The sequence below is a fragment of the Myotis nattereri genome (assembly GCF_964212035.1).
Source record: "Myotis nattereri genome assembly, chromosome: 14".
In the NCBI taxonomy this organism is placed as follows: domain Eukaryota; kingdom Metazoa; phylum Chordata; class Mammalia; order Chiroptera; family Vespertilionidae; genus Myotis; species Myotis nattereri.
Window position 1 is genome coordinate 19,429,455 of NC_138089.1, and position 23,290 is coordinate 19,452,744.

The window sequence follows — 23,290 nt, forward strand, 5'->3', positions numbered from 1 at the left end:
AGACCAGGGCTCCAGAAGGTGCACTTGAGTGTCCTCCCCCTCTGCCTGCAGCCTTCCTCAGCCCGTCACTGTTAACATTCGTTCTGGAAACGGCCCAAGGTGAAGCCGAGGGAAAGAGCCCCTTGACTTACCGCTCGTCTGGAAAAGTGGTCTTCCTGCCTCCCTTCCGTACAAGAAAGCAGCTGCCTGGCGTTTGCACCTTGCCCACGGTTTCTCTGCATGCCTCGCGGGCCGCCAGCCCTGCCTGTGAAGCCAGGCCAACTGCCTCCATTTCTAGGCAGCCCAGCCCAGCCCCGGGCTGCAGGACCTTGGTGGAGAAGAGGTTAAATTGCTCACCCGCCTGCCTGGCTGTGTGCTTTCCTGCCCACACTTGCTCCTGGCCTAAGGCAGTGCCTGTTGTTTGGGGAGGGGGAAAGGGAGGTCTCGCCTGGACCCAGGTGGCCGACAGGCAAACCATGTTATTAAGAAGCAGGGATCGCAAAACCTTGATCTTCAAAAGAGACCCCTAATTAGTCCCTGGCCCAAGAGTAAATGGCATTCCACCCCAGCGAGGCGGGAAGGGCGCCTTCGAATCCTGGGGACTAATTGCCATTATTGGCTCTGGGAAGATCCTGTTGTAAACACTTGTCCTCCCAGCCACTTCTGGTCGGCAAACTGGAGATGTCAGGTTGTGCCTTCTGTCTTGAGTTCTCCAAAACGCCCCGCCGGCTCCTTTTCCCAGGAGGGGCATCTCGTCCTTGCCCAGGAAGCTTTCTGAGCACCCGGCCACAGCGACGCCCTTGTCTGGCGCGCTCATCCTCACATTGAACGGTTTCCAGTGAAGGGAACTGAAATGGGTTTCACGTTATTCTCATTGGAATGTGAAAATGCTGTCTGGAAAATCAACTTTAATTTCAAGGCTGACAGGTTTGTCATGAAGCTAATGGGGCTTATGCTTCCAACCCCTCGAGTACACGGACTTTTCCCAAGACCGGGGCAAGGCCCTAACCATGGGTTCAAGGGGCCGTATACTTTCGAACTGTTTGAAGCAGCCAACTATTTCTGTACCCCTTTTCTAAAAGAGAGCCACCCCTCTTTTAGCAGAGCGCCAGGGTGTGCTCTGCAATGCGCGGCAAACTCCTCCAGGCCACGTGCAGGGTGGGAGGTGTTGTCTAAGTTTGACTAGAGAAGGCCCCTATCCTTGAACTAGAGAATGTTTTCAAGAGCGTGGGATCCAGACACCCTGGATCCATCCCCTTCCAGGGCAGCCTGGATAATACACACCTCAGATGGCAGAAGAGGCCAGCCTAAGAGAGGCTCGGGGGCTGTGGGGATTTGGGCGGGAGGCTCCCAAACCACAGGGATTCTATTATCTGGACATTCTCAGGGCAAGAAGTATGTCTGAATGGGGCAGGAGGGGTAAGGAGAAAGCTGTGAGTCATTTCTGAATAGTCTTATGAAGTGTGAGTTTCCTGCTCCCCTTGAGGATCCACTTTTAGCGAGCAGTTAGGGGCCCTGTGGTGACGTCAAATAGCCCCCTTTCTCCCAAAGCTGAGCTCAGAATCCTTGGGTCAGGAGCTGAGGAGTCACCATTACTCGGCAACAGTTCCTTTGTGTGGACTCAGGGTGGGCCAGGAAGCTGGACGTTGCATATACCAGGCTTAGGATATTTGCTCATAGGAACCCATTGTCTCTGTGATGAAAGCAGATGGTTTTCCCTCTGCAGGTAACCTAATAACCTGACACAACAACAGATGAGGGCGCGGAGGGGTGGGCCCGCTGGGCCCGCCGAGTGGGGTTCTCCCAGATGACTCGGGCATTTTCCCCTCTCTGGGGCGCGGGTGTTCTGTTTGTTGAATCAGCCCTGTCTCCCATGTCATTCGCTGCACCCCCCAAAGATTCCCAAAGCATTATTTTAACCTATACGTTTCACTGATTTGAGATGTTAGAAATTGTATGCCAAACTTTTGGTTATTTTAACTAGTTCAGAAAAGAAAGACTAACATCGGTTTTGACAACAAACAAAACCAGTTTTTGTTCTATCAGTTATGTTTAAAAGATTCCAATTTCAAACTAAACACAATGTGTGGTTATTCTGTCAGCGATTTATATAGCCACGAGGGCGCCACAGTTACACACTGCATACATCATTGTATTTTTAAAATGTACTTAATGAACATTTTTTTTTCTTTTCTAGTAACTACTTCATTGCCTTAAATGAATGCATTCCAATAGAATTTGTAACAAATGACCACTTTGTGTTTGCATTAATGCCAAACACGTTTAACAAATTTTTAACAAGGAACCCTGGCAAAATGCCAAACTCCTGGAGGGACACTGAAGGAATGCTATAAATTTAAACTAGATTTTACCTTTTCACTTAGCTCAGCAAGTGTCTTAGGTGTCTTGCTATCTCAGGATTGTGGCATTTCTATTTTATGTCAGATACGTTGTACATTTTTATTGTTTTTATTGCTTAGGTTGTACCTATTTCCACAGGACATTTAAATCTCTGCAGCCGTGTCTGAAATAATATGGTGGCAGCTTAGAAATTGAGCTTTATGTCTGCAAATTATTTATATCTTGTGCAGGTTGGTAGAGGCATATATGCAAATACACCTTATTAAAATATAATTATATTTAAAACAGCCCAGTCAACCAATTAAATGCAAAAAATAAAAATAAAATAGATTAGAACAGTGGTTCTCAACTGGGTGTGATTTTGTCCCACAGGGGATATTTGGCTATATTTGGAGACAGTTTTTAGTGTCATGATTGGGCAAGGGGTGATGCTACTGGCATCTAATGAACAGAGGCCAGGGATGCCGCTAAACATCCTATAATGCACCAGCATTCACAACAAAGAACTGTCCAGCCCCAAGTGTCCACAGGACCAAGACTGAGAAATCTGAGAGTAGGATGACAAAGACCTTTGGCTTGTGGGCAGTCTCTCAGGCTAAAGAAGCTGTTATTTTAAGAAAAAATTACAACTAAAAGCACATTGCATCTCAATCAATGTTTTCAAAGTTACATGGAATACCTAACGCTGATGTTGGGTGGCAGACTTCTGATTTTCACTTCTGCTGCCTCTGCCCTTGAAAAGAAAAGAGCCCGGTCCATAGTGGCCGAGCCTAACCTGTCTCTGGAGGTGCTGCCGGGGTGGCTGGTGGCCCAAGTTATGGGCAAGCCCAGCTGAGGTGTGCCAGGTGCAGCCCGCTGGCGAAGGTCACCGCTGGGCAGGGGCACCATCTCCGAGGCAGGGCCCAGGGCAGGCAGGCGCTGCGCACCCACAGGGGATAGTTTTAGGTGGGCAAGCACTTTCATTTCAGTAGCTATGCAATTATTAGAATGTCTAGTCGGCAAATGCTGGCACCATTATGGTATTAAGTAAATCTTTCTTAAAAAGGAAACTTCAGTTTTTGGAAAAGATATTTAAAAGAAAAATATTAATTAAATGTGGCAGGTGTTATGGAGAGCTTACAAAAGACCAAGGCTTCTTAAAAATGTACTTTTGTGAAAAGAACACGAAAGACCAAGGCTTCGAGAATCCTCGTGGTAGAGAGAATGGGCTCTGGATGGAGGAGATGTGGGCTCAGTCAGATGCCAGGAAGGTGGGGATTTGACCCAAAGCAGTTCCCTTAAGCTTCAGTTGCCGTATCTGCTTCAGACTAGCAACAAGGTTGGTGTCATCCAGCTGGTTGGAAATAATTCACGCAAAAGCACAGAGCGCCGTGGCAGACGGCATGCACTGAACGCTAGCCACGAATAACTCTGACCACAGTGGTGCCAAACATAAACCGCAAGGACGCTCGGCAGTGTGCGCCCCCCTGATTCCCTTCATTTAAAATACTGTGGTGGCCCTGGCCTGCTAGCTCAGGTGGTTAGAGTGCCATCCAACTGCTCCAAGGTTGTGGGTTCCACCCCCCGTCAGGGCACATGGAAGGGTCACCCAAGGATTGCATAAATAAGCCGAAAAACAAATCGATGTCTCTCTCTCTCTCTCTCTCTCTCTCTCTCTCTCTCTCTCTCTCTCTCTCTCTCTCTCTCCCTCTCATTCAAATCAATAGATAAAAATTTTAAAATCTATAAATTAATAAATAAAATACTGTGGGTAGTTGCACCAGCAGACCGCAACCAAAGATGAAGTCTGGAGTCCCTCAGTTGCCCTCCCTCCAGCTCTCATCCAAACAGCAGTTTGCAATTCAGAGCCCGGGCTTGCTGGGCCGCCCCGCCCCGCCCCCAAAGCACTGGGCTCTGAAGTGTTACATTTTATTGCCCTGTGGAGCTGTAGGAGGCCACTCGCAAGGTAAAATGCTGCTCTCCACTCATATTTTTGAATTATGGTTTCAAGGTGGTTGCTCCTATCAAGAAAATTAAATGATTTAACATAATTTGTTGCCACTTTGATCACAACAATAATAAATAAATCTTCATGAGGAAAATGGGAAACCCATTCCGGCCCGTTTTAAAAGATGTTAAGTAATAACACAGATGTAGTTATAGTTGTTTTTTTTTTTTTTTTAAGCAGAAACGACTCTATTGGGTTTTCCTGTGAGTGGAGTCACTTGGTGGAGCTGCTCTGCACAATGCCCGCTGCCCCAGCACGAGAGCGTGCCTCTTCAGACCCCTGCTAATTAGCCTATCCGGGGCTCGCTTTTATGTGGGCACCATGTGCAGGGTCGGGGCGTCCAGGCCGCGTTGAATGGGTGTCTGTTTTTGTACCTGGGGCACAGTGCACACATTTGGAAAGCACATGGAGTGTAATGGACATTAACCCAGATGTCAAAAATAGCCCGCGTTTTACTACTGTTATTAAACAGTTTCCCCTTTAACCCCTCCGTGTTTACCAAAGACCCCTTTCTCCCGGCCTGTTTCTGCAAATCACTACTGAATGGCCAGGAGAAGAAAGCCATAATCGGGCAGGTGTCTTTATTCCAAAGAAAAACAGTCTGAAGGCATATTTGTGAGACACCACACATTTATAGCCTGCTCTCCTGGGGGCGCTGGTCCGGGGGCGGAATCTCACTGCTGTGCTCAGCTCACCCCCACACGCACCCCCACACCCACATGCAACCCTACACCCACATGCACCCTCAGCCCCACACGCACCCCATCCCCCACACATACCCCCACCCGGAACACCAACTGCAGGGCTCCCTTCCCAAGAACCAAGTCAGGCTTTTTCACAATGGAAATAGCTTTCTATTTTCCTGTGACACCAGTTACACATTCTTTGGTTTAAAATAGCCAAACAGTGCAACAACAACAATAACAATGTAAAGAAGAACATTTAAAAAACACCACCCAGAGACCACTATTAACAATACCCTGCTACCTACACTTGCAAGTGTTTATGTGTGTGTTGATGCAAAAGCAAGATTGAATTATACAAGTAGAATTGTAATCTGCTCTTTTCACTGAAATAAAGGTGGCTTTCTCTCTATATAATGAAATAGATATCTACCTCATAATGTCATTTAGTCGCTGAGTAAATCCTAAGCATCCCTATCACAGCTCTCTCTTCATTTCCTTCAAGTCACAAATTTTTGAAATTCTCGTGCTTTTATTTATCTGTGCATCTCTTTGTTGTCTATCTTCCTCCCGAAAATACAAGATCCATGGGGGCAGAGATTTCGTCTTTTTTACCATTATATCCCTGGCACCACGCGCATTGTCCGATACAGTGAAGAGCTAGGTTAGCTTTTTACTGCTGCATAACAAAATCACCACGAAATCAGTGGCTTCAAAGAACGCCCATGGATCATCTGACAGTCCTGTTGGTCAGAAGACCAGCCAGGCTCCCCTGGGTTGTCTCCGTCGTCTCATAAGGTGAAAGTCAAGGCGTTGGCCAGGTGGACTTGAACCTGGAGGCTCCAGGAAAGCACCCGCCTCGACGCCCATTCAGGCTGTTGGCAGAACTCGGTTCCTTGTGGTGGTGGGACTGAGGTCCTGTTTTCTCCCTGGCTGTGGGCTGGGGGCTGCCCTCGGCTCCTGCAGTACACGCTCCCGTCCTTGCCTCGTGGCTCCCTCCATCTCAGCACAGCAAGTCTCTGACTTTGCCTTCCGCTACCAACGAGAGAAATGTCTCTGCTATTACATGGCTCCTGTGATTACACAGTTCCCCCTCTAACCCCTCCGTGTTTACCAAAGACCCTTCCTCCCAGCACGTTTCTGCAAATCACTCCTGAATGGCCAGGAGAAGAAAGCCATAATCGGGCAGGTCACCTCTCTTTTGATTAGACAAGTGATTAGTAGCCTTAATTACGTTTGTCAGGTGGCATGATCCTGGTATGGGATGTTCACAGTCCGGATGCCAGGGAAAGAGCAGGAAGTCTTTGGCCAGGGGGTGATGTGAGGATTCTGCCCACTCTAGGTGCTCTCTGATACGTGGGGAAGGAAGAGGGAATCAGCTCGTTCCGGTCCATGAACTGTGCGAGGCACAGGGGACCCTAACTGAGCGAGGCTGGCCTGCCCTGGCCCTTGTCAAGCCCAGACCAGTGTTGTCAATAGAAATATAATGCAAGCCACGTCTGAGCCACAGAACGACAGCCACATGAACAAGAGTAAAAAGGGGTACAATTAATTATAATGACATATTTACTTTGATCCAGTACATCCAAAATGCCATTTAACACAAAATTGACACAAAAAAATGACATTCAGACTAAAGCTAAAATTTAATTTGTTGATTTATATTCATTCAAAATCAATATGAAAAACTAATTTCCTATTGAATCTTCAAAACCCTGTGTGATCTTACACTTACAGCACATCTCCGTGTGGACTAGCCATGTGCCAAGGGCAGAGTCGCTGCATGTGGCCAGTGGCTGTCATGTTGGTCAATAAAAACCTGGACAAGTCACCAAAAGGGGACAGTGAAGTATGTGCGAGACTTCCCGAGTGGCATCCTACATTCAGGAGGGTCAGGAAAGGCCTCCAGGGAAGACACGACATCTAAACTGAGATGGACGCAAAAGTAGGAGTGGGTCGGGTCAAGGGTTGGTGTCAATGCATGTCAGACAGAAAGGAAAGATTGTGAGGTTGGAGAAAGGGAAGCGTTAGGCCTGCAGATGCAGGTTCAGCAGAGGTGGGACATGGAGGTGGCGCTGGAGAGAGAGGGGCCAGGTGGCCCTGGGCTGCATGGTGCAAGTCCACCCTCCATCCTCCATCCTGAGGCAACGGGATTGGAAATGAGGGCGGTAAACCTGGGATGAGGATGAAGTCGGTGCCATCCTGGAAATAGCACCGCTGGCTGCACCGAGGAGAATGCAGAGTTGGGTGCTGCAGAAGAGGATGCGTGGGGACAGGTTGGGCCTGTGTGGCCCTCCAGGTGAGGGAGGTCCGGCCAGAGCTTGCCTCACAGTGGGTGGCTGCCCAGCTCACCTCCTTTTAACATTTTTTTAAAGCATATGCAAGTTTGTCCCCTCAACCAGGGATCATCTGCATGTCCAGCTGCTGGCGACATCACTGGAGCTTTTTTTCTCAAATCCATTTAGGCCTCCTGGCGAACGGGCTGTCTGATTGGAGGGGCAACTCTGTTGGAGACTCCTCTTTTCTGCAGCACAAGCCGCACCCCAAACACTGCACCGCGGTTGCAAGGCACTGTGTCTTGCCTTGTGACCTGTTACCCAGCTGGACATCTTTCTCTCAACTGAATAAATGATTGTTCTTCGCTACTTTATCTTGGAAAAACATCAAGGACATCAGACATTCACTGTAATTATTTTTTACTCATTTTCCCGTCGGTTAAATACGACCGGTGCATTTTCGTACTACTTCGGGTTTCTCTTTACCTCTTAATCACCTGTCCTTTTAATGTATTGGTCAGCCTTTTAAAAGGATGATTAAGAAATGCTTAATGCACAAAAGAATTAGAGCTATGCACAGCTCATGGAGCAGAAAGCGTGCTCTGACTTACAATGTTCATACGGAGTTTGCAGAGACTTTATGTGCCAGAATGAGTAATATGATCTGCTGTAGGAACTCCCTAGCTTTCTGGCTCTGCAAAAGTCATTTTTTTTTTTTTTTGCTCTGATTCAAGTTTCTTAACCAGAAGGGTTACACCAAACTCCTCAGAGTCTGAATGAGCAGAGTTCATCCAAGCCACATACTTCATTAGCACCGTTTAATGCTGGCTTGGGATAGCGGCCTACCTGGGCGGACATGGGCATCTTTGGCGAGCTCATTAGTCAGTGTGGCCTGAGAAGCGCTGCGCATCCACCACCAAATCAGACAGCTCAGGCCGCGTATAAAGAATGGCTCACACGTGTGTGAGTGTGTGCGCCTGTTTGATCTTTCCCCGCCCCGCCATATTCCCCAGATAGCTGCACTATTGCCATATGCCCGGAAACTCCCGAAGTATTCAAAGGCCATATGTGAATGATAATGAGGCAGGCACACAAAGCTGAGCATCAGCGGGGAAGAAAGCCATCATCTGAAGGGTCCATGTGGGATGGTCCTCTCCTCTCCCCCCTGCGCTGCTTCTTCCCCAGCTGCAGTGTATCCCACACTCAGGGCTTCTCCTGTGGACAGTGAGAAAAGTTAAGGTTCTCTGGATCCCTGCTCCCGGGGCGTGAGCGGTGCCAATGCATGGTGGCCGGTGGTATTAGGGCTGGGTTTAAGCTTACACACAGGCCTTGAGATGTGGGGATGAAAGCCAACTGTGCCACATTCTGCTCTATTTAAGGAGATGCCAATATGCTTTTTAAGAAATATTTTTTTTATTGATTTCAGAAAGTAAGGGAAAGGGAGAGACAAAATCATTGATTGGCTGCCTCCTGCACACCTCACACTGGGGATCGATTCCACAACCTGGGCATGTACCCTGAGTGGGGATCAAACTGTGACCTCCTGGTTCATAGGTCAACACTCAACCACTGAGCCACGCCGGCCAGGCTCAATATTCTTCTCTAAAATATATTTTTACTGTGGTAAAATATTCATAAAATTTACCATTTTAACCAATTAAAAGTAAGCAATTCAGTAGCATTAAGTACACATGCCGAGTTGTACAACCAACGCTACCATCCCTCTCCAGCACTTGCTTATGACCCCAAACAGAAAACCTGTACCCACTCAGCAACAGCCCCTCCTGCCCCTCCCCTGGAGCCCCTGGGGCCCTCTCATCTATTTTCTGCATCTGTGACTTTGTCTCTTCCAGATAGTTCATGTAAGTAGAATCATACAGTATCTGTCCTTTGGTGCTGGCTTATTTCACTTAGCATGTGTTCAGGGTTCATCCATGTTGTAGCATGTGCCAGAACTTCTTTTCCTCTTAGGGCTGAATGATATTGCATATTACCACTTTCTGTGTAGCCATTCACCTGTTGACGGGCACTGGAAGTTGTTTCCACCTTCTGTGAATAATGCTGCTATGAACATTGGTGTATCGGTTCCGGGTCTATCCCTCGATGCGGAATCTCTGAGTCCCGTGTTCTTTTAAATGGTTGCACATGGTTTGTAAGTGAATATTACATTTTCTGGGGTCTTGACCATCTTTAACTCTCTAATCTCTATAAAGTCTCATTAAAAAAAAAATAACCAAAAAACCATACTCATTGTAGACACGTGTAGAGAGAGAAAAATTGGCACATAATTTGATCACATTGAAATAATCACTGGAACGTTTCCTTTCCATTTCTTTTTGCACATCAGGAGATATCTGAGACCTCCATGTGATGTATATAGAAAGGGGCTCCTTCTCAGATGTGTTTGCAGGACATCATTTAACTTTCTGTTCACTTTATCCTTCCTATATGCTTCCTCCTCATTGCTAACCCCTCTCCTCACCAATCGCAACCAACCCCAACCCTAGAGAGTGGAGGAGGGTGGGTGCAGGGGTGGAGGTGGGGAGCCCCAGGCAGGATGGTCTCCAATATCACTGCCAGCCCCTGGGATGCTAAGTGATGTGCTTTCTTGTTGCAGCTATCAGAAGGGCTGACGAAAGGGAAATCGCAGCTCCGCAGCAATATTCTGATAATCCATTGCCGTGCGGCTCACGCCCCCGTCCATCACCATGTGGAATGCTCATCAGGACTGAAAAGGAGTCTCCCTTCCATTACTGAGCACGGTTCCGTTCTACCTGATCTTCCCTTCACCATCCCATGGCGTTTCATGTGTTGGAAAGGAAAAATGTGGCAGAGGAGGAAAAGGGTAGATCCTCCATTTATTTTATTTTATTTATTTTTTTTGGTCAGGATTTGGGCATTAAAAATGTGACCATCTCTTCTGAATATCAATATTTGATAACATTTTATTTGCTACATCAACATCATTGGATAAATTTCAGCTCTGTGGGATTTTAACTGTGGATGCAGCTTCTGTTGGACAATAAGCTTCATCTCCAGCTTTTCTGCCTGTTCAGTCTGAGAGGTCGTTCCGGATGCATTAGATTATCAAAAAGGATGAGTTCTGTGAGTGAGTGGTGTTGGCAGTGTTTGTATATCAAGATGCATGGAGTGTTTGACAAAGAAACCAAAACACCAAAAAATGGCGAGCCTTTACCCTCCTCTATTTCTTTAATCCACTGTTCAAAGAACCACATTTTGATGGTGTAACCAGTAGTTACCTCTGGGCCAGGTTGGAAATGAAATCAATTTTTTAAACCACTAATACTTGCCAAGAAATCGCCTTATGAGAATGTGGTGTGTGTCTCTGACAATGCATGGCACATCTGAATTGGTCATTCATGATCTTATCTGCCCTGTCTCTGTACTGGAGAGTGGCAAAAGCCTGAGGCACCTGCACATTCCTATGCCGTGTTCCCCGAATCCCGTGGCCGGGGTGTGGCCGAGCCTCAGGCTCTTACTATTCCCGTACAGGAGGGTCTCCATGAAGAAGCTGGGACTCATTCACATTTCACGATCCAAATGCTGTGCAAACAGTGTAAGCTTAGATCTTCTGTAAATGAAGGGTCATTTCTCAACTTTTCAAAAAAAAAAAAAAGTCTCCAACATGGATTCCAAAGCATTTTCAGCATCAAACATGAGAACATTGATGAATGAGAAATAATCACAAAAGCTGTGTATCTGTATATAGCTCTACACAACATGTTTTTGGGTACAGTCATTATTTAAAGCACATGCCAGGGAAAGAGACCAAATTTTGAGGTCTTTTACATACAGTGACATGGTACTAAGGAGAATTAAGCTCCTACTGTTTCCTCTGAAGATAAAAAAATAATTAAAGTGTTATAACTTCATGAAACTCATGACCAAGTCTGGCAAACATGTGCAGCTCTTGTATTGATCCTTTTTTTTTGTCAATGGAAGAAACCCTTCCACGTGTATGCAAGTGGAAGATTAAAATCTGCATTTTTAAAGGACAAACAGTGAATTTAAGCATGAGTGGCCTTAATAAATATAGTTGTCTTTCTTTGCTGCTGTGAAAAGGATTCTAAACAGATGTTCCTGAATCTTGCATTGAATTTAGTTGTTATTACCTTTTCAAATGTTGGTGCAACTAACTGGACCTCTCCCGTGAGCCATAGAGATATTTAAAAGACAGGCACCCTGTTTGTCGGGAAAGATGAAACTGGGTTGCACTGTTCCTTCTCGGTGCATTAGGAGTCATAGATTCAAGCAGGTTTCTTGCTTCTGGCTTTGTCCTTGTAAGTATAGTGAGCTCTGTAAAGCTTCCGTGTTGCATAAACCATCCAAATACATTCATGTTTAAAAAGTCTGTCCTTTATCAAAGGGATGTAGGTCTTGATTTGAAAAGTGAGCAGAGTTCTTCGCAAGTGTATTCAGCACGTCACGTGCTCACACAATGTTGCACTGAGAGCCCAGGCCACAAACGTGCCCCCATGAACAGTGCGGATGTCCTCACCCAGGAGGTCCTCACTGTCTCCTACAGCCAAGTCCCGACCTGAGCTCTGCGACTGAAAACTTGAAGAAGGAAGCAGGAAACCCACGACGGAAAATGGGGTCCTTGAAACAGAAAAAGCAACCAAATGCGTAGCGATAGCGCTAAGTATGTGCCAATTTTATCACCGCTATTGTTTGGGGGATCATTTTTTGCCCCACTTTTGTTAATTAAAAATATTAGTGATCCTATATTGATGGGGGCATATCATTTAGTCCCTGAACATTTTAATTTTTCTAACATAGCATCCTTCCCCATTTCTTGTAATATTCCTGATGTTTGGGGGTTAACAAAAAAATCTCCCTTTTCACATATTAAAAATAGTCTCTGGGTTTACAACAAACACTGTGATGTTGGGAAGCTCTTTCCTTTGCACGAACTCTAGCAGGTCCCCCTCTCATTCTAATGACGTTGGGAAAAAGAGAAGTTGAGGCTGCCATTTGGGAGAAGTTGGTCTTGCTTTGCGCAAAAGCAGACTTGTCCTTGATGCCCGATTTGATTTCCATGTACAGTCTCAATTTTGTATTTAATGATTTTTGTGTATCCAGTATGCACGTGAACAGCGTGTCAACTTTCATTTGGAAGTGGGGTTCAATTTACTTTTTAAACAGTGTTTATGACGAGACCTCCAAAGTGTTGACATAAGTTCTATCTGAGAAGTTTTTGTGTCGAGTGGCGTTTGAATGCTGCCAGGGGTCAGTGTATCTGCTTCCCAGAGACCCTCGTTCGATAGTGCTTCTTGTAATATTTCCTCAAGTGAGTGGCATGTGGGTTGTGATATTGACCATGTGATTATGGACTTCGATATGAAATAAATAAATCAGTAAAACTAAGGAACCCTCCGAAACTCCCAGTGGGCATGTATTAGCCAGTCATTGTAACCTCGTGTCTAGTAGAAGTACAACGTACAAGGTCTGTACAGTTCATAAGTTTGTTACCATGTGTATGAGAAGTACTTTGTGCTGGTCGCCTTATTTATATTCATCAAATAAACTTTGTTTCTTTCTGAAGTGAGCTCATTCCATCTCTACTAAATGCTCCAGTTGTGGTGGTTTCTCATTTTCTTGGGTCCCCATTTGAAGAACCTACGGACTTGAAGAAAAATTTTAAAAAAGGAAAAGAGGAGTTATGAACAGCCAAGGCGTAAATTTCCCTTTCATGCATAGCTGGATCTAGAGGTTCTTATTAAAAAATGGCGTCATTGGCGGTATCTCCTGTCTTCCTTCCCTCCCTCTTCCCTCTTTGCCTGTCTCTCTCAGTGCTTCCCTTTCACCTCTCTCCCTCTGTCCCTCTCTTTCTCCATTCCTCCTTTTCTCCCTGTGTCCTCAGCACTTTCCGTGGCCTTGACACCACTCTCTGCTAGGTTCTCTTCACTTGGCGGCAAAGTTGACTCCCAACAGCTTTGGATTTTAGAGGGGCCCCCCTCTCTCCCCGAAATCCCTATCAGCCCCCTAAAGAGACTCTCACTGGCTCATTTGGATCATGCATCCAATTACCTTATTAAGGGAGTTGGGAGGGTGAGGCCTAGTGATTGACAGGCCTCATGGATGTGGGAGGGGCAGTTTCCAAAGAGGGGAAGTGGGCTGTCTTCTAGGACAGAAGGACAAGGACACTGGGCGGGCAGAAGCAATGGCTAGTCCCGCCACACAGATTTGATTTGGGTGCACCCGAGGTCTGACCTTGCAAATCGACCTTGACTGCTCCTAGTATCTATGAACTGCTGTTGCAAAAGACTGGAGAGACATTCTAATTCTTGGAATTGCTAGTCCATATGAATATCCTACTACGAATAAGTACATATGGACAAACATGACTGAAAGTGAGCATTTGCTAGGAGCCAGGCCACGGCACTGAGGACTAATGTGCATCAGCTCGTTTATTCCCGACAACAGTCCCAGGAGGTGGGCACTGCCACGCCCCACGTTTGACAGTGAGGGGAGTGGGGACCGCAGAGATGACCAGCAACAGCGGTGTTTATAGAGGACGTCCATGCTACACGTTGCGGTAAGTGCTGTGCTTACATGAACTCATTTACCCTCAAAGTAACCCCAGGAGGTAGGAACTGTTATTATTCCCACAGACAAGGAAGAGGGGGTCCAGGGAGCTTACATGTCTCACCAAGTCCCCCTAGATCAGCGGTTCTCAACCTGTGGGTCGCCAACCTGTGGGTCGCGACCCCTTTGGGGGTCGAACGACCCTTTCACAGTGGTCGCTTAAGACCATCGGAAAACACATATATAATCACATATTGTTTTTGTGATTAATCACTATGCTTTAATTATGTTCAATTTGTAACAATGAAAATACATTCTGCATATCAGATATTTACATTACGATTCATAACAGTAGCAACATTACAGTTATGAAGTAGCAACGAAAATAATTTTATGGTTGGGGGTCACCACAACATGAGGAACTGCATTAAAGGGTCGCGGCATTAGGAAGGTTGAGAACCACTGCCCTAGATGGTCCATGGTGGAGTCAGGTTTTGGACCTAGAGCTCAGCAAGCTCCTCTGCTTCGGGGATGCATCAGGCCCGAGTTCAGATGGGAGGGGACGTATGGGGCTGGGGTTCAGGTCCCACGGGCACCCACCCAGCAAGGCTTCCCTGAAGTAGGTTTGGTCTCTAACACACCTATAGAGCTCACAGGGGCTAAAGGAATTGGTTGCTTCAGCAATAACAGCTGACCCATATTATGGGAGAATGGCCAGGGATCCCAAAGAAATGAAGCCAGCTGTGAAAGAGAGTCCCGACAAAGCTGTACGTGGATTTAAACTTGCTATCCATGCATCCCTCTGGTTTCTTCTGAGCCCTGGGCCGCAGCACCTATGACCTCCTAGCATCCTTGGGTTTGCAGGGTGGAGCAGCTGGGACAAGAGACTGGACAGGTGGCCCCAGGTGGCAGAGGGCTTGAGTGCCCTGCTGAGGGGTGTGGGCGGAATGCTGTTGGCCACAGGTTCCCATCGTCAGTCATTAGAATACCACTTTCCTGGGTTTTTTTTTTTATGTCTGAAGACAGTATGTCGTTGTAGGTAAGTAATTTTAAGAAATGAAACAGGCTCACATTTTTATTTTAATAAGTTTACTTTATGCAAAGAAATCCCAGTATCAGAAAGGAGAAAGTAGGGTCATTTTCAGTGCACAGACAGCACCAAATAGGAGAACGATAAAACGAGGGCAACGTTCGGAGCCTGACACTTTCTCTTTGCTCCAAGGGAGGCTGGCAATGGTGAGAGGAGTGTTTCCAGGGCTAAAAGGGCACTCCCTCGTTCTTACTGAATCAGGACTCAGAAGTGCTCGCTGAAGGAACATTTAATCACGGGGTTCAGGGTTGTTTAAGACTCTGTACGTGAACTACCTAAAATCATTGCAAGGACCCACTGGGGTCTCTGAATTTTAGGAGAGCCTCCTGCAGCAATAGAAATCCAGTGATGGACTTTTAAATAAACTTATTTTTTTTTTTAGTAGACTTTATTTTTAGAAAGGTCTTAGATTTTCAAAAAATTGATCAGGTGGTTCAGCGAGTTCTCAGATAAGCTCCCCCTTCCCAACGTACTGTTTCCTCTGTTATTAGACCTTTCATGAGTACGGGCTCACCAATGAAAGCACCACTGATACATGGTCATTAACTAAGTCCACACTGCACTCTGGTTCCCTTAGTCTTGCCTACCAGATTCCCTTAGTCCTCCCAGGATCTCCCCCAGGCACCACATTCCACCTAGATGGCACGCCTCCTTAGGCTCCTCTTGGCTGTGAGTTTCTACACCACCCTTGCTGTGAAGACCTTGATGCTTTTGAGGAGCACGGGTCTGCTTTCTCATAGGTTGCCCATCTTCTGGGATTTGTTTGACCTTTTTCTCCTGATTAGACGGGGGTTTGGTTTATGGGAGGAGGACCACAGCGGTAAAGCCCCCTTCTCACCACATCATCTCGGGCGCACGCATCTCAGCGTGACTCCTGGCCTTGCTCACCTGGCTGAGGCATGCTGTCAGGATTCTCCACTGCAGTTACTCTCCCCACCCCACACCCCCCACCTCCCCGTGATGGGTTTCTAACGTGCAGAGATGAATGAATAAATCTCTGTCCTAGGGAGAATGTTCTGAGGAGAGTGTAGATGATACACTGGCTAGAAAGGAAACAATTCCAAAAGCCTTTGGACAAAAACTGTTTGAGCTCTGTTGTTGTTTGGAGGAGTTTCCCCTGCCCCTTGACAATATCTTTGCCCCCCTTAGCCTTGCCTTCCCGGGCGAGGCTACGTGAGCATCTATGGCAGGAATGGTCGATGTGGGTGGTATAGACCCTTTCCCGAGTACAAGACAAAGCCAACATTTCTATGGTTTAAAAACAGACGTTGTCTGTGTCAACACAGTGACTTCACTTAGGGAGAACTGAGGAGAGCAACTTTGCATAAATTCAAGACACAACCTCCACGTCTGCATAGCTGCCACTCACTGGATAAGGGCGCTATGGCTCCTTGAATTGGGGAGGAGAAATGTGAGGATTTAAATAAATGTATCTTTCAGGATTTTTTATTTTGTAAGTAAAGAAAGAATTAAAAAAAAACTAACACAAGCTACTTTGAGCAAAAATAAATATATACATGCATGGCTTCATGCAATAAATAGTTCAGAAGTACTGGGTTTCGGGTGTGGCTGGTTCCAGAAACTGAAATGACTTCTTGCTCTTTTTCTCTTGGTTTTGCACCCTTCATGGCAGTGCATTCCCGAGCCCCCTCAAGGCTGCATGTGAGACCCCAGGACCTATGTTTCTCTGCCAAGGGGCAGAGTCCTGTGCTCTTCCCTGCCGGGAATGGAGCCCTCCTCAATCTTGGGATCAAGAAGGGGAAAGGTGGATCCCAGAATAAGAAAGAAAATGAATTCTGAGGAGGCAAACGTTGAATGCACACAGCAGTATGACATACTCAAGGCAAACAACCTTAGGGACTGGTTTACTTTTCCTTTGAAAGGACTTTTGACCCAGAGAGGCACACCACAGTGTGCATTCAGCATCATATTGCCAATCAAGGCACCTCAGCTGAAATCTCAATTGTATAATGATATGCGCTCGCACACCTGCAAGCACCCTCTGTTTCTAAATCTAACCAAATGGGAATTACATCTCCTAACTACCTGACATGGGTTAGGAGGGGATAAAATGAGAAAATGTTTAGGAAAATCTTTTAACTATAAAAGTCCCTTCATAGCTCTAACAAGGTCCTAGAGCAGCAGTTCTCAACCTGTGGGTCGCGACCCCTTTGGTGATCAAACAACTCTTTCACAGGGGTCGCCTAAGACCATCCTGCATATCAGATATTTACATGATGATTCATAACAGTAGCAACATTACAGTGATGAAGTAGCAATGGAAATAATTTTATGGTTGGGTCAAAACATGAGGAACTGTATTTAAAGGGCCAGAAGGTTGAGAACCACTGTCCTAGAATGACTTGTTTCATTTTTTACAACATGTGTTCAGAGAAGGAACTCTTCCTCCTTAGTAGCTCGGGTATAGCGTATCGATGTGAATGTAGCAAACAGCAGATTTGAGAATACGGTTGCCACTTGCCACAACATGATGGATCTCCCACAAAGTTAGGTGAAAGGAAGTGGGTACAAGAGCACATACTATGTAATTCTATTCATACAAGGCTCAGAAGTAGGCCAAGTCCATCGACGGGGTTAGAAGTGAGGACAATGGCTAACCTTCTGGATGTTAATACCTGGGAAAGGCACAAAGATTTCCTGGAATGCTGGTACTATTGTGATGCTTGTCCTGGGAAGTTGGTGACATGGCTTTGTTCAGTTTTGGAAAATTCATCAAGTGATATTTTCAAGATTTGTTTACTTTTCTCTCTGTATGTGATATCTCCTTTAAAAAGGTTATCCTGAGATTTTTTTTTTTTTTAATCCTCACCTGAGGCTATTTTTCCATTGATTTTTAGAGAGAGTGGAAGAGAGGGAAAGACAGAGAGAAACATCGATGTGCGAGAAACACATGGATTGGTTGCCTCCTGCACACGCCCTGGCCCTGAGCAGGGCTTGCGCCAGAGGAGCCTGCAACCGAGGTATGTGCCCTTGACTAGAATCGAACCCGGGACCCTTTGATCCACAGGCCGATGCTCTATCCACGGAGCCAAACCGGCGTCCTAAGATTTTTTTTTTAATGCCATTAAGCATTAATCAAGTTTCAAATTAAAGAGACTGGAAAACAAGGGCCAATGGGATGAACTTGGGCTTCAGATATTTCTGGCCAGCTCTAGGCCTCAGAATTTTCTGGCAGGACAGAGAGGCAAGCGTGGAGCCTGGGAGCCTGGGGAAGTGTGAGATATACTTGCCATTTCTCCATTGTCCTCCTTATTCTCTGAAAGGCCGCCCCTGGCCAGCTTCGCCCGGTGTGTCCCTGCCTGACTCTTGAACATACCTGAGTTCAAAGGCTCTGGAATTGTTAAAATCCTGCCTCCACCACGTCCCAGACCAGCGGCCCTGGGCTGGTCAGTTGGCCTCTCTGTGTTTGTTTCCTCATCCTAACATTATAAAACATTCCCAGGAGACTGTTAAAAACAACAACGACAACAACAACAAACAAGGATCAAGTGGCCACTGGATGTAATGCCAGCCACAGAATGTATTCTAAACAAATGGAAATGATAAGCAGTGGTAACATTATCATAAATAGTAAAAACGTTCAGTGAAATAAAACTGACGGTCCCTTGCTGACTCCCAGCCACTCTCACAGGAACTGCTGCCGAGTTGCTGCTTGTTCGGAGGCCATGGGCCACGTCAGGGTTTCCCTCGACCACGTTTAATAACCAGTTTCCAGATCTGGATATTGGGGGCTGTAAATTTCCCTGGTGACTGTTGCCAATGACAGGGAAGGAAAGACTTGGGTAATTACCACTTGTACTTCCACGAAACACATGCACTCGAGAGCAAGGGTTTGGGACAATAAAGCACCGGCTTCTGAAAATGCAGGAAAGATCTGCTTGACTTGTATGATAAGAAATGTGCGCCTGGTGAGAAAACCAGAAAAAAAACTAGCGCCGGTGTGGCAGAGCGCCATCAGAAGACTTCGCATTGGACAGGGCCATTTCCCCTTTCCTCCCAAATGCCGCACACATCTGGAAGAGGAATTAAGACTTTAAAATCAGCCAGGGGTTGGTTGGGAATCAGTGCCTTTGCCTGTGGCCAAAATCCGTGGCCTTCGTCTTTAGTGTTCCTTGGGTAAGGCAGTTGCCTTTCGTAGTTTATTTTACAGCATGGTTGTTTGCAAATGATGCCATGCTATTCACCAGCCTTCAAACAGGGCAGCTTAATGGGCTCCATGGAAATATCCCAAGGCAGCAACAAGCTAGGACTTTTGGAAATAGGAAGACACCATAACTTTGGTTGGTAATGCTCAAGATAGTCCTTTTCAAGATGTTGGGCTTGGACCCCACACGCTAATTGAAGATGCTTTGGTTTCTGAGCATGATGTTTTCAGTTTATGAGAAAGGAAGTGGAAGTGCGTTACAGAGAAGGAACTGTGTTGCCTTTGGATTCCCCCCAAAGTGCTCATTTTGGGGGAAAGAAGAAAATGGATAAGCTTTCATCCCCTCCCGCTCCCGCCCCTGCAGCAGTGTCTGTGTATTAGCAACATAGCATCCCTGGCGTAGGCTTGAGTTGAGTTTGTTTCTGGAAGGAGCTGTCCACCTCAGCACAGGACCAAGGAGGCTGAGAAAGGGTTGAGCAGGTTAAGCTGTGTGAGGGGACATAATTGGAATTTCTTAGACTGGTCTGTTCCAAATCTCCTGGACGTGCAGAAACTGGCAAGTCATGGGAGAAGAATTTGCCCACGAGCCTGACTTAACTAGTTGAAGAAGCCAGGATTCAACAAGTCCAAAAGTGAGGACTGTGAATTCTTAAGGAACAAGCTCAGAGCATGGCACCTGGCATTTCTGAAAGGGTAGATGCCCTCCTACCGAGTTCACGAAATGGCCTTATTTTCCGTCCAACATTTCTATCTCATGTTGCCCCAAACCAGTCAAAATGGATAACAGAGTAGTAGACTTTAAATAACCAAAGACTCAGGTGGGCAGAAAGAAATACAATTTTGCTCCAGGTGTTTGGAGGGGCAGAGCCTTTTCCAAAGTTGGAGAAGAGGAATCAGTAGTGGCATTTTGTCCAGGACACCATGTTTCTGTGCACCTGCCCTTGGAATTGTTAGCGCAGAGCATGGGTTCCTCCGGGCTCACCAGGGAGGCTTCTCTTTCCCCAACTTTGGTTCATACAGTTTACCTGGTGTCCAAAGCATATAGCTCAAAAGAGCAAAGGGTATTTGACCGAAGAGTGATGGGAAGTGCAAAGGTGAGTAGTTGGATTCCAGATTTTGTGCAGTTCAGAGATAGTTTATGGTCATCTTTCCTTAGTCTCAACATCAGAGTAAATGACAAGATGCCCCTAAACCAGTGGTTCTCAACCTTCTGGCCCTTTAAATACAGTTCCTCATGTTGTGACCCAACCATAAAATTACTTTCGTTGCTACTTCATAACTGTAATGTTGCTACTGTTATGAATCGTCATGTAAATATCTGATATGCAGGATGGTCTTAGGCGACCCCTGTGAAAGGGTCGTTCGACCGCCAAAGGGGTCGCGACCCACAGGTTGAGAACCGCTTCCCTAAACCTTCTTATGTGCCACAGATTGTCTCTGAAAGAAAGAGAGCAGAAGCAGGAGTTCTTTGTAGAACAATTCACCCTTCCTCCTCCCAAACTGTGCTCATCGGTATGATTAAATGTAGCAGAGCTAGGTAAAATGGATACCACATTTGGAGCAAAGAGCTGTATTTTCCTTCAGACAATATTTTGGAAAAATCTGATGTCAGTTTGAACATTGGTATTAAAACACTCCATACAAATTCAGTCCAATGCAGCTGCAGAAATCTCACTGAAAAGCCAGACCTTTTGCACGGAGCGCACCAACCCGGATCGTAGCACGTGGTGGTAACTAGCCAATCAGTCTGTGCATTTGAGTCGAATTTCACAAGATAATTGTTTCGTTTCCAGGTCTGTCTTTAGCTCACCATTTGACCTTGGACTAATTGCTTAATCTCTCTTGGCTTCAGGTCTTCTATCTTGAAAGTGGCAATAATAATAACTTCCAACTACCTATCTCATCCGGGTATTGAGTGGATTAATGGGGTCATGTTTGTAAGGTCCTAGAAAATTCTCAAGAGGAAAAGTTCTACCACTTTTGCAATTCTGGCCAGGAATGTTGTAGAACCGAAGGAAAGACGGGCTGCACTTACTTCATAGGGTCGTTATTAGAGATGGATGCTCTTTGCTGCCTTGTAACCAAGGAATGGAAACCTTTGGAAGCAGACCTTTCCATGACTGGGAGGTCGCAGGCTCTCCTTTGCTGGTGCAATCATCTGGAACTTCTGTGGTGACCCATCCTCCTCCTCTCAGCAGCCCACGGAGCTCTGGCAAAGGCTGCATGATCTCATGGCCACAGAGAACGAAACATCACCCGGAATGCTCTGCTCCAGTCATACAGAGATGGACTTTTGGGGTAAAATAAACTCATGTTGAGTTCTGTCTCTGCCAATCCCTGGCTGGGTGACCCTGAGCACACCTCTCCACCGTCCTGTGCTTCAGGGCCTCGGGAGCACGACCTTCAGGTGAAATGCTTAGCATGTGTCCCGCACAGAGTCGGCTCTCGGGAAACATTACCTGTGTTAGCAGTAATTCACGTATTCTCCAGTACCGCGAGGAGTTACCATGGGTACTAGCCCTTAATCAACCCACTCCTAACGCATCAGACCTTGTGCCTCCCGGAACCTGGCTCTCTACAGCCGTCCCTTAAGAGTGGCCTAATTTTTCCAACACTGGAGATTTCGGGAGATGGCCAATCCAAAGGAAACCGCTCAGTGTCAGGGATTTATGCAAATTCTCGTGGCAGAGTTTTCTGTCCTTAGTGATCTGGCCCGTGTCCTGACTTCCCAGTGGCTCTGAAGAGCTGACCTTCGCTCAGAAGGAAGGACATGCCCAGTCTGGTGCTGAGCACTGCAAATGCGTTTTCTCATTTAGTGGCCGCAACAGCCCCGTGAGGCGGGGACTGTTAGGAACCCCTGTGCAGGGCGGTCAGGGAGCCAGGGTTTGGGGAGGTTAAGCTATCCAGGGCCATGTAGTTGTTCAACAGAGAAGCCAGATCTCAACCCTCGCTCTGACGTCAGAGTCCTGCTCTAACCCAGTGCTGCCCAACATAATGCGAACCACGTATGTCATTTTACATTTGCTAGGCACCATGCAGAGGTTCTCAACCTTCTGGCCCTTTAAATACAGTTCCTCATGTTGTGGTGACCCCCAACCATAAAATTGTTTTCGTTGCTACTTCATAACTGTAATGTTGCTACTGTTATGAATCGTAAAGTAAATATCTGATATGTAGGATGGTCTTAGGCGACCCTTGTGAACAGGTTGTTCAACCGCCAAAGGGGTCGCGACCCACAGGTTGAGAACCGCTGTATCTAGAGAGTAAAAAGAAGCAGGAGAAATTAATTTCAAGAACATATATTTTTCATCCAATATATCAAAAATATTATGATTTCAACATAATCAATATAGACATTGTTAATGAGCTATTTTAGAATCCTTCTCTCTTTTTTTGTCCTAAGGGTTTGACATTCAGTTTATAGTTTGTATTTCTGGCTACATTTCCAGTGCTCCACAGCCACGTGCGGCTCACACCCCCAGTACTGGACAGCGATGCTCTAACCATTGCACCAGCGCGCCGACTCTTTGAAGATTATGTCATGCAGCTTTACCCCTGTATTTACTGAAGAAGAAAGGAGCAGATTTCCCACTTTTAATGAAGGTAATAAAATGGGAGTTTTAGAAGCACTGCAGGGGTTTTGCATGTTAATTTTTACATTCTCAATTTACCAAACAATTAATTTAACCTTAAAGGATAGCTATTTCCTGAAATGTCCTGCTGTTTTAGCTTTTACTTTGTTATATAAATGTGTGTATTTATACAAGTTGATGCGAATACATAGCCATGGAATGGATGACTAAGTGAATGAACATATTCACTACCAGGGAAGAGGGAGATCTCTCAGGCAGGGAAGATGTGTTAGCATCATCAGGGCAAGAACTTCATCTAAGCTTTGCTCCCCTCTGCAGCCTTTCCTGTAGCACAGTGCCAGGCACAAGAGCTTGCAAGAAGTATTTTTTGTGGAATAATTCATGAACCCACATTGAAAATCTAGTTATTTAATATTATTTTCCTAATGGGCATAGTGAACCTAAGGCCTTTTTTTCCTCCCCCCATGAATATTTGGATTTTAAGATCCAAAGTCAACCCTAATGGATTTAATTTATTTAAATTATTTAATTGTGTTTCCAAATGAAACAGCATTGAGAGACCACAGCATTCAAGAGTCTACTTTTAAAAGGCAGTTGCTGACTTTCC

At 46.0% G+C, this 23,290-nt stretch overlaps 1 protein-coding gene across 1 annotated transcript in view; it reads left to right on the forward strand.

Annotated features, from left to right (window-relative positions):
• ERC2 (ELKS/RAB6-interacting/CAST family member 2) overlaps positions 1-10,909 on the forward strand; it is an 871,001-nt gene extending 860,092 nt beyond the window's left edge. The window contains exon 20 of the mRNA XM_081105973.1: positions 9,904-10,909. The gene's annotated coding sequence lies outside the window, so the exon portion shown is untranslated. The remainder of the gene's footprint in view (positions 1-9,903) is intronic.
• The last annotated feature ends 12,381 nt before the right edge of the window (positions 10,910-23,290 follow it).